The following is a 7,760-nucleotide window of genomic DNA, read 5'->3' as shown; positions in this document are numbered from 1 at the left end:
CTTCTAGATATGTGCCCACCAACAGAAATGAAAACATATGTATGTCTGCAGAAAGACTTGCAGACAAATGTTCATAGCAACATCATTCATAATAGCCTCAAAAGTGGGAACATCCCACATATTCATTAGCTGATGAGTGGCATTACCACACATTGGACTCTATTCAGCAAGAAGAGAGAGGCACAGTTACATACTGCAACATGAATGAACCTCAAAAACAGGAATGAACCTCAAAACCATGATGCTCAGTAAAAGATCCAAAAGTCCATAGATGATAAGGCTCCATCAATATGACATGTCCAGAAAAGGCAGAAAGTAGACTTGTGGTGGCCATTGTGGTGGCCAGGGGCTGAGTGAGAATGAGGGCAAATGGGTAGAGATTGTGGCAAGGGTTGTGCACTCCTGTAACTTTATCAAATTACTGCTGCTGTTCCTTAACTTTTATTTGCTTTTACTGAGGTATAACATACACATCAACAAAGCATGCAAACCTTAAGTGTACAGTTTAATTTACACACACACACACACACACACACACACACACACCCCTCTGCATAACCACTACTCAGATAAGATAGTGAACATCCCTGGCACCCCAGAAAACCCCACCTAGCCAGTCCCCCCCAAAAGTGACCACCATTCTGACTTCTGTTACCATAGAGGAATATTACCTGCTCTTAGCACAGACCAGGTACTCAGTGGGAGTGACCCACAATTTTCTATTCTCACATTACGCTTGATTTTTGCCCTAGGCTCCTTGGCTACCATCTTCTTATTTCAACACTCCACCCCACATTGGACACCACCACTCTCTTCAACCCTCTCACAGTGACAGTAACATATCATGACAGTGTTGATTTTTACTGAAGATTTGGAGTCAGTTGGGAGTAATTACAGCACAAGACAGAAAACAACGAAGGTTCCTTGTTAGGCATCACAAACCATGGAATTACATGGGCCAGCCTCTGGCTTTTGGGTGATCCCTCCCAGGTCCCCTCTCAGCCAGGTGATTGCCCGGCCCTGGTAAAGACCACAAACCCCAAATCCTCCCTAGGAAAGGAAAGTAACTAACATTCATGGTCAAGTGGTTCTGTGATGAACTCCAGACTATAGGCCTCACGAAAGAAGGGCAGCAGCATTCAGCGCCAACCTAAAGTTGATGAGGCAGGAAGAGGAATGTGTTTTTAAAAAACATGCCCTGCATTTGACCAGTGTGCTCTATCAGCTCCAGACCTTTCTGGTCTTTCCTTCCCTCTTTCTGGGCCTCTTACCCACCCTCCCCTACTTTGTTATGCAAAGCAATTCAGTTCCATTAGCCTCAGGGCTCCCCACCCAGGCTGGGCCCACAGCACCTCCTCTTTCCCACCAAAATCACTTACCACGACTCATCAAGGTATCCTACCAAATGAAAGACCCAGAAGAGAATGTCTCAGCTTTTTAAAAATAGCCCTTTTGTTTTTCCTGCTGTGGTCTCATTTTAACGATGAAGACACTGAGACCCAGAGAAGTTAAATAACTTACCCTGATCAAAAAACGCTTAAGTAGTGAAACTGGACATTGAGCCCAAGACTCCAAAGTCCATGATGGTGGCTGGTCCATTTCTGTATCCCCGGAACTTAGAAAGTATCAGGGATCAGTCAACGGATGTTGTAGTTGGATTGAAAGAAAGGTTGGGTATGCAGAAGAAGGTAGGACAGTGAGGAAGACTGGAGAAGAGAGAGGACAAATTGGCAGCTGGAGGGCAGTGAAGTAAGAAGGGGCCGGGCCCCTCCTAGTAGCTTCCTGGAGTGGGCTGCCCTCATGGCTTCCCCGCCTCCCGCCCAGTTCCAGGGAGACGGGTGCCTCCAGCAAAAGCTGCTGCCATCATTCATCAAAACCTAGTAGCCTGGGGAAGCTCAAGGCCTATCCTGTAGGACACTTTCAATCAACTTTGGTTCAATTTATTCCCTCTAAATGACTCTGAAATGTAAATAAAATTAAATTAATGCTACTGTGTTTATCTCTGGTTAGGGCTGTAATGGGCTGCAGTAATGCTGCCCCTGAGATCAGCTGTGGAGAGAGACGCCCAGACAATAGCAGCATGGCCAGCATTGTGCCCCTTCACACACACATCCTGCTCTTGGAGGGACAGGGTGCACTATCCAGATTCATCCGCGTTGGGAGGTAAGGGCATTCTGGCTCTTCCACTTTTTCTTCTCCCATTTCAGATCAAGCCAACCTGGACCACATAACTGCTGTCCATAGAGGGCCCCATTCCCACTGCCTCTATCACTCTCAAAGTTTTGGAGCTGCAGAACAGGGCAGAATGGCTTTTTCTTTGCCCACCAAGCCTAGAGCTACGCATGGCTCCCTCACCAGGACGTGATCCCTGGGTCCACTCTCCCCTCCACAGGAAGGGCTCCATTGCCTCAGATGGGGGTTTCTCAGCACTACTGACATTCTGGGCTGGATAGTTCTTTGTTGTGGGAGACTGTCCTGTGCATTGTAGAATGTTAAACAGCATCTCTAGTGTCTGCCACCAGATGCCAGTAGCATCCACTCACTCCCCTGGTTGTGTTAACCAGACATGTCACCAGACGTCATCATATGTTCCTTGTTGTTGGGAAGCTCTGCCCTAGAGCAGGGGAGTGGGGGACCAGAGAGAGGCGAAAGTCTGAGGGAGGGGTAGACTATGTGGTGCCAGTCTCACCTACCCTGCCTCCCAATATAGTTTATTAAAACATGAGGTACCTGGGTGGATCAGTTGGTTAAGTGTTCGACTTAGGCTCAGGTCATGATCTTGCGGTTTGTGAGTTCAAGCCCTGCGTCATGCTTTGTGCTGATAGCTTGGAGCCTGGAACCTGCTTCAGATGCTGTGTCTCCCTCTCTCTTTGTCCCTCCCCCATTTGCTCTCTCTTTCTCTCTCTCTCTCTCCCAAAAATAAACATTGGAAAGATTAAAATAACAACAACAAACATATTAATATTGTAACATAAATAATGAATGACTATCCAAACTTTGCCCTAACCACCAAGAACGCTGACCTCTTCCATCCAGCAGCCTCGCTCCACCCTCTCCCACCTCAGTCTCCCAGTTTACCCAGCCCAGTCAGAAACCAAAGGTTTTCCTTTAGTATTTCTCCATTGATAAAGATGCCCCCAAGTGAAAGGGTTCTTAATGGATTGGGATTCTCCATGGAGGGACAAATGTCCTGCCAAGAAGAGATTCCTGAGAGAAGGAAATTCTAAGTAGGAGGCAATTTTCCAATATAAGTAGGCCCCCTGCAATTTTACAGACTGGGCTATCAGAATTCCTCAAAATCTTCCTAGTACTTACTGCCATACTAGGTCAGTAGGTTGGGGTCTGGCAGGAGGCCCTCCCAGGACTCACTAGGGCCTGAGTCAGGAGAAAGCTGGAAAGGGAGAGAAGCATTGTCTTGCAGCATTCAGAGGTTCTGATAGCAAAGGCAATGGGAATGAATTTGCCCCAGGAGAAGGGGGAATTGGGGGCAAATCCTTCCTTCGGTGTGGTCTTCCATCTCTCACTTCAGCTATTCCCCACAGAACCAAACTGTGGGGAAACAATCTGGGATTTTAACTCTATTTATAAATCTCTTTAAGGTTTCATGTCCTGAGGAAGGTCTTGCCGGAGTATTCCAGCTTACGTAGAAAAGAAGTCAAAGAAAATGACTTATAATCGCAGGACAAAGACTGACCCGAAGTCCAAGAGGCTGGGAGGCTCTCTACCTCACTACTGGATTCATTACCATAAAAAGAATTAAAATCCCACCTCCCATCCTTGGATTTCATCATAATCTGATTTGTGTAAATGTGTTTGCTATATTTCTATCTCTTGCCAAAGTCTGTTCCTGGCAGAATTTCTGATTTCTGTAGTCCAAAAAATCCGTTCATAATCTGGAGAATGTCCATCAACCAGCTTCATGTTCATAGGATGTTTATTTGACTCATGGCTGCTAGGCTCATTGACTTATCAAAATGTGCTGATTTGGACTCAAATGTATTTGTGCTAAGTCTTTGTGCTGATTGGACTTTTTCAGCTAATTCTGCATGCTAGGAGACCCTAATGCAGATGGTCAAGAACCCACTGACAAGACGGAAGGGTGAGCACTTCACACATCTTTGCATTGGTTGATCAGCATGGCAATGACTTTGAGGTTCAGCCTCTGCTCTTTTCAGGTGTACAGAGAGCCTTCCTGGTCACTCCATGCTGGTAGACAGTGTGCGCCACCCTCTTGAGGACAGGTGGAAAAGGGTGGGTTTCCAGTGCAGTGGGGAGGGCTGAGGTTGCTCTGGTTCCTCTAGTTCCTCTACGGAGTCCCTCTTTGTTGTTTTTTGTTTTGTTTTATAGTTTATTGTCAAGTTAGTTTCCATATAACACCCAGTGCTCATCCTCACAAGTGCCCTCCTCCATGCCCTCTCCCACTCCCCCATCAGCCCTCAGTTTGTTCTCAGTATTCAAAAGTCTCTCATGATTTGCCTCCCTGCCTCTCCCCAAGTATTTTCCCCCTTCCCTTCCCCCACGGTCCTCTGTTAAGTCTCTCCTGTTCCACTTATGAGTGAAAACATATAGTATCTGTCCTTCTCTGCCTGACTTATTTTGCTGGGAGCCGTTTCTGAAGTAAGACAGGTTTGCAAGGCCTCCCACCGTCAGATGACAACTGGCATCTACACCCACTCAATCGCTACTCAATTTCTGCTTGAGCACCGACCCCCAAGGTGCCTGACTGACTGGTATCAGGAGTGACTTGCCTTTTTATGCTAAAAATATGTGAATTGTACCTTGTGAAAAAATCTGTAATAGGAGTTTCTTTTATGATTATCAGAGCAAATGTTACATTTCTGGAGAAAACCTGTTTTTCTTCCCTTTGAAAACAGGCTATTGACCCCTGCTCACAAAGACCTAACTCTTGCCTTTGCTATGCTAAAAACTTTGCCTTGTATTTGAATGCTAAAGATCCCTTCCTTCCCTGTATGATAAACATCTAGTCACATACATTAATCTCTATTGGTAAAGATTATGCATGAGTCTTCTACCACTGGGAAATTTTTACATACCAAAGAATTTGTTATAAAAAATCATTGTCTAAGGCAATTGCCACTTCTGTTTTGTACCCCATACATTTTTCAATAAATAAAGCTGACTCCCGGGTCAGTGCAGAGATGCCTGCCTGGTGATCAGAAAGAAAGCCGAGGCTCTCTCACTCCCTTTTGCTGACACCGTCCATCCTTCAGGGAGCCCTGGACCTGCTGGAGCTGGGCTATGGCATTATTTTGCTCAGCATGACACCCTCCAGTTCCATCCATGTTGCTACAAATGGCCAGATTTCATTCTGATTGCCATGTAGTATTCCATTGTATAGATAAACCAGAGTCCCTCTTTGGAACAGACTCGTGGCTTCACTGGACCTCTGACTGCCTGCTCCCTCTGGCTACAGCCTCTCCGGGCTGTCCCTACCTCCCAGCTCTGGATGGAGCCTCTTCTTTAGGGGCCAGGGGCTGGATCTGCCTGGCAAACATGTGAACTACATGGACCCTGTGTCTCACTATCAAGTTCTAAAGGTGGTTGGAAATTAGAAGTGGACTGCAAGGAATCCAGATCACTTCCCGGACCCTTCCTGGGGAGCTGAGGTTACATCCATGCCTCTTTCACTCATTCAGAATGAAGAGGACTAAGGGAGAGCCTGCCCACCAGGACCCTGCCCTCAACCTGGTTTCCCCCAGTCCCAAATGTCCATGTCCCCCAGCCTCCTCTCAACAGCTGCCCCCAGAACCAAGCGTCAGCACTTTCCTGACGGCATAGCACTTGATCACAGTGCCAGTCCCCCTTTTTGACTTTGATGGATGATGAGCAATTGGAGTGGCAAGTGTGTGTGTACGTGAGCATGTGCCAGACAGATAGGGGTGGGGAGGCAGATAGAAACAGAAAGATAGGACAGGAACAGGAGGCAGACAGAGAGGTCCAGATACAAAAGTTGACTGAGGAACAAAGACAGAGGGTAACTGGAAGGGGAGGAGAATCCAAATGGAGCTCTAAAAGAGACCTCAGTTGATCCAGAGGAGCCAGGGGAGCTGTTTATTACATCCCTGTGCCTTAGTTTCCTCATCCATAAAATGGGAACAATAATCATATAGCTACCGTATAATGTTATTATAAGGATCAAATGAGTTAATATACCTAAAGTGTTTAGAGCAGTGCCCGCCTGTTTTATACCACATTGGTTGTATGAAGTATGAGATAAGACTGAACATATGGTTTGGATTCGGTGCCAGAGGGGCTTGAATAATAGGTCAGAGTTTGCATTTTGTTCTCAAATAAATGGAGAGCCATGGATAATGTTAGAGAAAGAGCATGGCATTGGTTTTTAAGGGCTACTAAATACAGGGCGGCATTTTAAGTTCTTTTTAGTCATTTGCATGTTTGTGAAAATGAGTTTCAAATACTTCCATGGGAAGAGGTTTGATAGCAGAGAAGAGAAGGCATAAAGATTTGGGATAATTTGGCCTAGGGACAATTGGCCCTGGTGTGAGAACTGATATAGACTCCAAGCAGCCAGGCCAGGCATTTTACCCCAGGCACTCTTCTGTAATGGAGCCTGGGCTGGGAGCCAAATAGAGAATGGTACGCACCCAAGTCTTTCTGTGTGTGGGTGTGTGTGCATAAGCATGCGGGTTGGGGCCAACGCTCAAACACACATGTTGGGACACAGAGTAGATCTCCGAAGCATTGTGGGGGGTGAGGAGGTAAAGGGCCATGGTTACAAAAGCATAATCTGGAAGGGTGCCTGGGTGGCTGAGTTGGTTCAGGGTCTGGCTCTTGAGTTCTGCTCAGGTCATAATCTTAGAGTTCACGGATTCAAGCCCCACGTGAGGCTCTGTGCTGACAGCATGAAACCTGATTCTCTCTCCCTCTCTCTCTGCTTCTTTCTCTCTCTCTCTCTCTCTCTTAAAATAAAGAAATAAACATTAAACAAACAAACAAAAAGCATAATCTGGCACCACACAGCCTGAATTCAACCCCTGGCTTCTGGATGTGTAATCGTGACTAAGTGAATAAAGCACTCTGATGAGCCTCAGTGTCTTCATCTGTAAAGTGGGTGTGATGATAATATCCACCTTGAGGCTGTTTTGAAGAATGGATGAGTTAATACACTTAAAATGCTTAGAAAAGCACCTAGCAATAGAATAAGTCCTCAGAATGACATGGTTCATATTATTACCATTATTATTTAGTTGTTCTCAGCATTATCACACCATTATTATTAGTTATAAGATACTAAATTGAGAATGCAAACATCTTGATTTCATCTTGGACTCTTAGATTCCTACTTCTTATCTCCCACACTCCCGTGGGGCTACTTACCTAATCCTCCATTATTCCTCAAACTGCCCCTCCTTCCTTTCCCAGGGATGGTCTCCTGAAGCCAAGTTACTTTGCTTTGGCCCTGTCCACTGCCCCCTGGGGTTGGATCAGGGATGGAACCTGCACTGAGCTTCAACATTTGGAGACCCTGCCTAGGCATTTGAAATTGGGAGACAGAAAGACAGTTCCAAGGAGTCTTAGTCTGACCCAACTTAAAGACGCTCCTGTAATGTAAGCTCATTTAGGACACAGACCTTGCTTGTTGGGGCCCAGGTGTGATGATACCTATTGATTTCATAAGACATTCCAATGTCTTTTTTTTTTTAAGTTTAATTATTTTGAGAGAGGAGCAGAGGAAGGGCAGAGAGAGAGAAAGAGACAGAAAATCCCAAGCAGGTGCC

The sequence above is a fragment of the Suricata suricatta genome, chromosome 7, assembly GCF_006229205.1.
Source record: "Suricata suricatta isolate VVHF042 chromosome 7, meerkat_22Aug2017_6uvM2_HiC, whole genome shotgun sequence".
In the NCBI taxonomy this organism is placed as follows: Eukaryota; Metazoa; Chordata; class Mammalia; order Carnivora; family Herpestidae; genus Suricata; species Suricata suricatta.
This window is presented reverse-complemented; position numbering follows the sequence as displayed.